Consider the following 8,649-nt stretch of genomic DNA (forward strand, 5'->3'; position numbering starts at 1 on the left):
TCCCCTGGTAACAACAGTCAGACCAACCATTTGATAGGCTCCATATCACCCTGAGTTTCCCAGGTCCATTAGGAGAAGGCAGAATGTTCTGTATATAGTTGTTTTATTGCTCTCTCCATTTTTTTTCTTTGGGTAAAGTAATATCCAAAGTGATTAAAAGTGGGGTTCTTATATATCATGGTTGTCAAACTTGGCGCGTCACGTGACATGTCGCGACATATTGTTACTTTTTTTTTGCATTGCCGGAGCTGGGGTGGGCGCGGCCTTCGTATGATGCAACCGGCCCATAGGCCGGCAGTTTGACATCCCTGTTTTATATATATATATATATATATATATATATATATATATATATATATATATATATATATATATATATATATATTCACGATTAAAAAGGTTAAAAATGTGAACCCTAGGGATATTCATAATAAAATATAAAAATGAACACTAGGGTAATAAAAACTAAAGAAGTTTTTAATAGGTTAAAACTATAAAAGTTTTAAAAATCGCCAAGCTTTCGCCGTCACCTGCCGGCATCCTCAGGGCTGGCGTGCCAGAGAATGAGAAGGTCTTTTTATAGGCGTGCCGAGGTTTGCACTCGGCTCCTTGATCGTGTTATGGGGCCTGATTGGTTCAGCCGTGTGTAGTTGGCCTGCGCTTTTTTTCTCGTCTTAGTTGTATTTTTATCCTCGTCCGTCTCCAGTTCTCCCAACCTCAGATTAGCTGAATGGCAATTCCAGTTATTTCGGTTGCTTTCATGTTCCGATCTCCCCTCAGGCTTGGGTGGTGGTGGACGTTCCAAGTTCCTTTCTCCGCCCCGTTCTGTCCTGTTGCTACTTTTAGAGTCCCATATATTTCCGGTCTCAATGCTTTCGGTTTTAATATGTTTATCATCCTGGTAATCCCGTAAATTGTTACGAGTCTGGTATAGCGTGGGGGGGTATTCCGCATGGTGGAGGGGTCGTCTCTTGTTCGTTGTCATGCCCAGCTGTCTCGCACGTGTCTTACTCCGAGTGCTCAATCATGGGGGTGTGTGCACAGTCATCGGGGCGCGTCCCTCCTGGTTACCGTGTTCTTCCTTAGTTCTCCCCTTTTTTACCTTGTTGGAAGCGCTCGCGTATGTTCTATGGGAGTCCTCAGGATCGTCAGGTAGGGGGTATGACAGCTCGATCTCTCGCCCCCTGCCGCTCTCCGACTTTCCTTCCTCCTCTCCAACGGTATGGAGGGGTTCATCATCAACCACCTCCCATGGTTTGTCCTCATAGGAGCTGATCGTTCCAGCTACATGGGGAGGTTTTCTCCTCCTTTCCCGACCAGCTGCGATGTTTCTTTTGGTGTGTGGGCAGGCCATTGCGTTTGGTGATTCCTCCTGTCGGAGAGCGGCAGGGGGCGAGAGATCGAGCTGTCATACCCCCTACCTGACGATCCTGAGGACTCCCATAGAACATACGCGAGCGCTTCCAACAAGGTAAAAAAGGGGAGAACTAAGGAAGAACACGGTAACCAGGAGGGACGCGCCCCGATGACTGTGCACACACCCCCAGGATTGAGCACTCGGAGTAAGACACGTGCGAGACAGCTGGGCATGACAACGAACACGAGACGACCCCTCCACCATGCGGAATACCCCCCCACGCTATACCAGACTCGTAACAATTTACGGGATTACCAGGATGATAAACATATTAAAACTGAAAGCATTGAGACCGGAAATATATGGGACTCTAAAAGTAGCAACCGGACAGAACGGGGCGAGAAAGGAACTTGGAACGTCCACCACCACCCAAGCCTGAGGGGAGATCGGAACATGAAAGCAACCGAAATAACTGGAATTGCCATTCAGCTAATCTGAGGTTGGGAGAACTGGAGACGGACGAGGATAAAAATACAAATAAGAAGAGAAAAAAAGCGCAGGCCAACTACACACGGCTGAACCAATCAGGCCCCATAACAAGATCAAGGAGCCGAGTGCAAACCTCGGCACGCCTATAAAAAGACATTCTCATTCTCTGGCACGCCAGCCCTGAGGATGCCGGCAGGTGACGGCGAAAGCTTGGCGCTTTTTAAAACTTTTATAGTTTTAACCCATTAAAAACTTCTTGAGTTTTTATTACCCTAGTGTTCATTTTTATATTTTATTATGAATATCCCTAGGGTTCACATTTTTAACCTTTTTAATCGTGAATATAGTAGAGCAGTCTTGCTCAGAGCCAGAAAATGGGAAAGGGCAGCACGGCGTATCTCAACTAATTATTGCAAGCTGGCGTTCCTCCACCGCTGTATCAAGGAGAACCTAACACCAAACTCGTTAAGAAGAAAACCAACAGTAGACTCCTTGGAATGCTGGCAGGCCGCCCGTCAATTCCAACGACGCACACTATATGCGTTAATTAATGACCAACACAGAAGAATAGGCAATTTAAAGAGAGACATCCAAGGCTATCGAGACTCCTGTAATACAGAATTAAACCATCAGCATTTCAATATGCTAAACCAGCATATTCGGCAATTCATGGCCCGGACGACTCAACACATGACAAGAACATTCCTTAAAAGGCTGAATTCATTACGTGAGTCTTGTAATAACAATTTACCTGGGGTGGTGCACAACCTATCTTCAAGGGTGTTAAGCCAGCCACAGTTATCCCTACTGCAACGAGATGCAGGACACAACCTTAATGATGCGGATACACTGGACTTTGTGGCGGCATTAGAGCCCGCCCTACACCATACTGGGATAGGAGAGGAACCCAAGAATGTAATCAGGCAACAGGTCACGAGCCTAATTATGAGCCACAGACGCCAACAAGTTTTATCGGCAGAGGAAAGGGTGGCTTTAAGCCAACTTAGAACAGATGACACCATTGTCATCCTCCCAGCCGATAAGGGGAGGGCAACTGTCGTTTTAGACAAAGAGGCATACGTAAGAAAGGCATTGGATTTACTCCAAGACGGTGCTGCCTATAGAGTGGTTAGTAAAGATCCCTCCACCACTTTGAGAAACCGTACTAACAAGCTCCTTGATGACCTCAAACGTAAGGGGAGGATGGGGGAAGAAGTGCTGAGAAGGATCCGTCCTGGTGACTCAGCACTCGCTCGATTCTATGGCTTACCTAAGATACATAAGCCCAATGTCCCCCTCCGCCCCATCGTAGCATTTAGGGGTACCCCATCTCTGAACTTGCCAAGTGGCTGAGCGTTCGCATCGGCCACTTGGCAAGTAACAGCGACACCACCGTAAGATCGGCAGAAGAATTCCTCAATAGAATAAAAACCCTGAAGGTAGAAGAGGATGAGCTCATGGTCTCCTTTGACGTAGTTTCTCTATTTACGTCTATCCCGCAGAAACTTGCGGTTGAGGTCCTAAGAGACCGGCTTAACCAAGGAGACCATGGGCAATTCCAGGACTCCCTACAAACGGAGGACTTGGTAAAGCTCATGGAAATATGTCTTAACACCTACTTCACCTTCCAGGGGGTTATATATGAGCAAATTAAAGGAACACCTATGGGGTCGCCGATCTCTAGTGTGGTTGCAGAGATGGTACTCCAGCAGCTGGAACACATAGCGATGGCCCAATACCAACCCAAATTTTGGGCCCGCTATGTGGACGATACGTTTGCGGTCATTAAGAAAAGACACAAAACTGAATTTATGGGCATCCTGAATTCGGTATACCCGGACATCCAAGTCACCATGGAGGAAGAAGATCAGGGCAGTCTAGCATTTTTGGATGTACTAGTGCAGCGCCAGGTGGATGGATGTCTAGCTACCAGGGTATACCGAAAACCAACGTGTACAGAGAGGATTCTCCACTTTAGGAGTAATCACCCGATGGCCCATAAAGCCAGGTGTGTCAGGACGCTATTCAAACGAGTGGAGACACACTGCAGCACCGTCAAAGCCAAAAAAGAAGAGAGAAACCACCTCTTCCGAACATGTAGAGGCAACGGCTACCCGGTTAAAATCATTAATCAGTTCAGGAGACCACCTGGACTCCGGAGTAACCCTGCATCTCAAGAATCCGTGCCTCAAGCCACCACACGTATTGCCCTCCCCTATATCCATAACGTATCGGAAGCCACAGCTAGGATCCTGGCACCACACAAAATACAGGTGGCCCATAGACCCAACCAAACACTGCGAGCGGCCATAATGCGCCCTAAGGACCCGCTCCCCAGCACCGAAAGATCAGCAGCCGTCTATAGGATTGACTGTACGGACTGCCAATGTAATTATACTGGGGAGACTGCTAAACGCATTAAGACCAGGGTCCACGAGCACGAATTAGCAGTGAGAAGGAGAGACTGTCACTCCCAAATATGGGCCCATATGGTGGATCTAGGCCATAAGTTTAACTTTAGTGATGTCAGTGTATTGGCAAATGATAACACCAAAGGGGGCCGCCTTCTTAGAGAGGCATGGCTCTCAGACAGTAAGTCTATTAATAGGCACATTGACCTATGCCCATCCTATTTATCCTTAAGATCATGGAGTGCCAATAATCGGCGGCAACACCCCCGACGGTTTGATAACAATCTGGGTAGCACCCGCACCGCCCAACGAACCAGGTGCAATTCGAAAGAAAGGAAGCAAACGCGAGGCACCTTGACCATCCCCGCGGGACTGCCGAAATCCCAGAAGATCAGGGGAGGGACAGGAACCAAGGTCCGGACCCCCGGCTACAAAGAGGAGATGAGGGAAGATACGGCAGGTGAAAATGCGGAGGAATCACCAAACGCAATGGCCTGCCCACACACCAAAAGAAACATCGCAGCTGGTCAGGAAAGGAGGAGAAAACCTCCCCATGTAGCTGGAACGATCAGCTCCTATGAGGACAAACCATGGGAGGTGGTTGATGATGAACCCCTACATACCGTTGGAGAGGAGGAAGGAAAGTCGGAGAGCGGCAGGGGGCGAGAGATCGAGCTGTCATACCCCCTACCTGACGATCCTGAGGACTCCCATAGAACATACGAGAGCGCTTCCAACAAGGTAAAAAAAGGGAGAACTAAGGAAGAACACGGTAACCAGGAGGGACGCGCCCCGATGACTATGCACACACCCCCAGGATTGAGCACTCGGAGTAAGACACGTGCGAGACAGCTGGGCATGACAACGAACAAGAGACGACCCCTCCACCATGCGGAATACCCCCCCACGCTATACCAGACTCGTAACAATTTACGGGATTACCAGGATGATAAACATATTAAAACCGAAAGCATTGAGACCGGAAATATATGGGACTCTAAAAGTAGCAACCGGACAGAACGGGGCGGAGAAAGGAACTTGGAATGTCCACCACCACCCAAGCCTGAGGGGAGATCGGAACATGAAAGCAACCGAAATAACTGGAATTGCCATTCAGCTAATCTGAGGTTGGGAGACCTGGAGACGGACGAGGATAAAAATACAACTAAGAAGAGAAAAAAAGCGCAGGCCAACTACACACGGCTGAACCAATCAGGCCCCATAACAAGATCAAGGAGCCGAGTGCAAACCTCGGCACGCCTATAAAAAGACCTTCTCATTCTCTGGCACGCCAGCCCTGAGGATGCCGGCAGGTGACGGCAAAAGCTTGGCGCTTTTTAAAACTTTTATAGTTTTAACCTATTAAAAACTTCTTTAGTTTTTATTACCCTAGTGTTCATTTTTATATTTTATTATATATATCTATATATATATATAAAATCACACAGAGTTTGTGTGTGATTCTAATAAAAGCCCAGAGTAGATCTGTCAGGTTTCTGGATTTTTTCATTTCTGTCCTGGAGAAATCCAGTTTGCCACTATAGAAGGAAAGTCCATGAAACTTTAAAAAGTATAACTTAGACAGACTTTCAGTGAGATGCTTTCAGTATGAGTGATAAATCACACAGACTTTGATTGATTTCTATCCTGTCTACATTACCCAGTGTAAGACAGAAGTCAATAAGTCTCCAAAAGGCTCAGCAAATGTAAGAGAATAATACATGGATTCTATAGAATCCTCCATTAGATGATGACATAAGTGCTACTTCGTCTTCTCTGTAACAACAATCAATACACCTACCCTAGATTTCTTTCTTAATAGCAGTCCTCTGCAATGTTCCAGTGTGCGTTGGGTATTAAAATAATAATAATAATAATAATAATAATAGTACCAATAGTAATAGGCTCCTTGGGTGCAATCCCAAAACAACTGGAGCACCACTTGAACACCATTGGCATTGCCAAATTTGCCATTAGTCAATTACAAAAGGCAGCCTTACTAGGAACTGCTTCCATCTTGCGACGATATCTGTAATACCATCAAACATCCACATCTGCCTATCCCAGGTCCTTGATAAGGACTCGATAGGTAGACAAAATGCCAAACCCAGTCTGAATATCTGGCTGACTGTGCAATGATCCATAATAATAATAATAATAATAATAATAATAATAATAATAATAATAATAATAATAATAATAATAATAATGATGATGATGTTGGAAGGGAACTTGGAGGTCATCTAGTCCAACCCCTTGCTCAGGCAGGAAACCCTATATCATTTCAGACAAATGGCTGTCCAGTCTCTTCTTAAAAACTTCCAGTGTTGGTGCATTCACCGCTTCTGGAGGCAGGTTGTTCCAATGGTTAATTGTTCTAACTGTCAGGAAATTTCTCCTTAGTTCTAGGTTGCTTCTCTCCTTGATTAGTTTCAATTCATTGCTTCTTGTCCTGCCTTCAAGTGCTTTGGACTCCCTCTTCTTTGTAGCAAGCCCTGAGATATTGGAACACTGCTATCATGTCCCTCCTTGTCCTTCTCTTCATTAAACTAGACATACCCAATTAAAGCAACCACTCCTTATATGTTTTAGCCTCCAGTCCCCTAATCATCTTTGTTGTTCTTCTCTGTACTCTTTCTAGAGTCTCAACATCTTTTTTACATCGTGGTGGCCAAAACTGGATGCAGTATTCCAAGTGTGGCCTTACCAAAGCATTGTAAAGTGGTATTAACACTTCACGTGATCTTGATTCTATCCCTCTGTAAATGCAACCTAACACTGTGTTGGCTTTTTTGGCAGCTGCAGCACACTGCTCGCTCATATCTAAGTGATTGTCCACTAGGATTCCGAGATCCCCCTCACAGTTGCTACTATTGAACAAGGTACCACCTATACTATATCTGTACATTTGATTTTTCTTGCCTAAATGTAGAACTTTACTTTTTTCACCATTGAATTTCATTTTGTTAGATGGCACTCAGTGTTCAAGTCTGTCCAGATCCCCCTGTATCTTAAGCCTGTCTTCTGGAGTGTTGGCTATTCCTGCCAGCTTGGTGTCGTCTGCAAATTTGATGAGTTCCTCATCTATCCCCTCATCCAAATCATTGATGAAGATGTTGAAGAGCCTGGGTCTAGAACAGAGCCCTGGGGCACCCCACTACATACTTCCCTCTATGTAGATGCAGTTCCATTGAGGACCACACGCTAAGTACGGCCGATCAGCCAGCTATGAATCCATCTGGTGGTGATGCTGTCTAACCCACATTTTTCTATCTTAGCAAGTAGTAGGTTGTGATCTACTTTATCAAATGCCTTACTGAAGTCCAAGTAAATTATATCCACAGCATTCCTCCCTGTCCACTAATTTTGTCACTTGGTCAAAGAATGCAATAAGATTTGTCTGGCATGATCTGTTTTTGACAAACCCTTGTTGGCTTTTAGTAATGACTTTCTTTGCCCCTAGGTCAGTGGTTCTCAACCTGTGGGTCGGGACCCCATTTGGGGTCGAATGACCATTTCACGGGGGTCGCCAAACCACGCTGTCAGCCATTTTTTCCCCCTTTCCCTAGCTGTCCTACTCCCTCTTATTGATGGCCACACCCACTTGGGGGTCACCACAACATGGGGAACTGTATTATGGGGTCACAGTATTAGAAAGGTTGAGAACCACTGCCCTAGGTGTTTGCTGATTCATTGTTTGATTATCTTTTCCAGAATCTTCCCAGGTATTGAGGTCAGGCTGGTAGATCTGTAGTTTCCTGGAACTATTTTTTCCCCTTTTTTGAAGATTGGAACTACATCAGTTCTTTTCCAGTCCTTTGGTAGTTTGCATGAATATTTTTTTAAAAAAAGATTTTCAGAAAGGTCAGTCCTTCTACAGTGCTAATTATATTGCTTTAGAAAGAGGTTTCAGGCAAGGCACAAATGGCTGGGTTCAAATTATCCTACTTTATACAAAAACACAGCTCACTAAAGAAGGCTATAATGCTGGGAAAAATGGAAGGAAAGAGAAGAACAGGACAACCAGCAGCAGGTGATAGACTCAATTATAACAGCAATGAGTGCACCATTGGAAGACTCAAAAGACCAAGTTACAGATAGATCTTCATGGAGAAAATCAATCTATTGGAATAATAATTAAATTTTGATTCACCCTTGCCTCCCCCCCCCCGTTTCCCCTCTGTAGTCTAGAAACAAGGATCTGTAACAAAATGACAATTCGGGTTAGAAAGAATTTTATTTGGCTTAATGAAATAATAATTCAGGTTCTGAGGACAAAGCATTACTTTAGTATAGATGGTCAGCTTTATTAAACAACTAAAATATTTGGCTATTCTAAACATGAAGAAAGCACTATTGTAAATACTTGAAATAAACTGTTTGATACTATCA

Source organism: Crotalus tigris, unplaced genomic scaffold, assembly GCF_016545835.1.
Source record: "Crotalus tigris isolate CLP2741 ecotype Arizona unplaced genomic scaffold, ASM1654583v1 scf7180000017744.3724543626:3957646, whole genome shotgun sequence".
Lineage (NCBI taxonomy): Eukaryota > Metazoa > Chordata > Lepidosauria > Squamata > Viperidae > Crotalus > Crotalus tigris.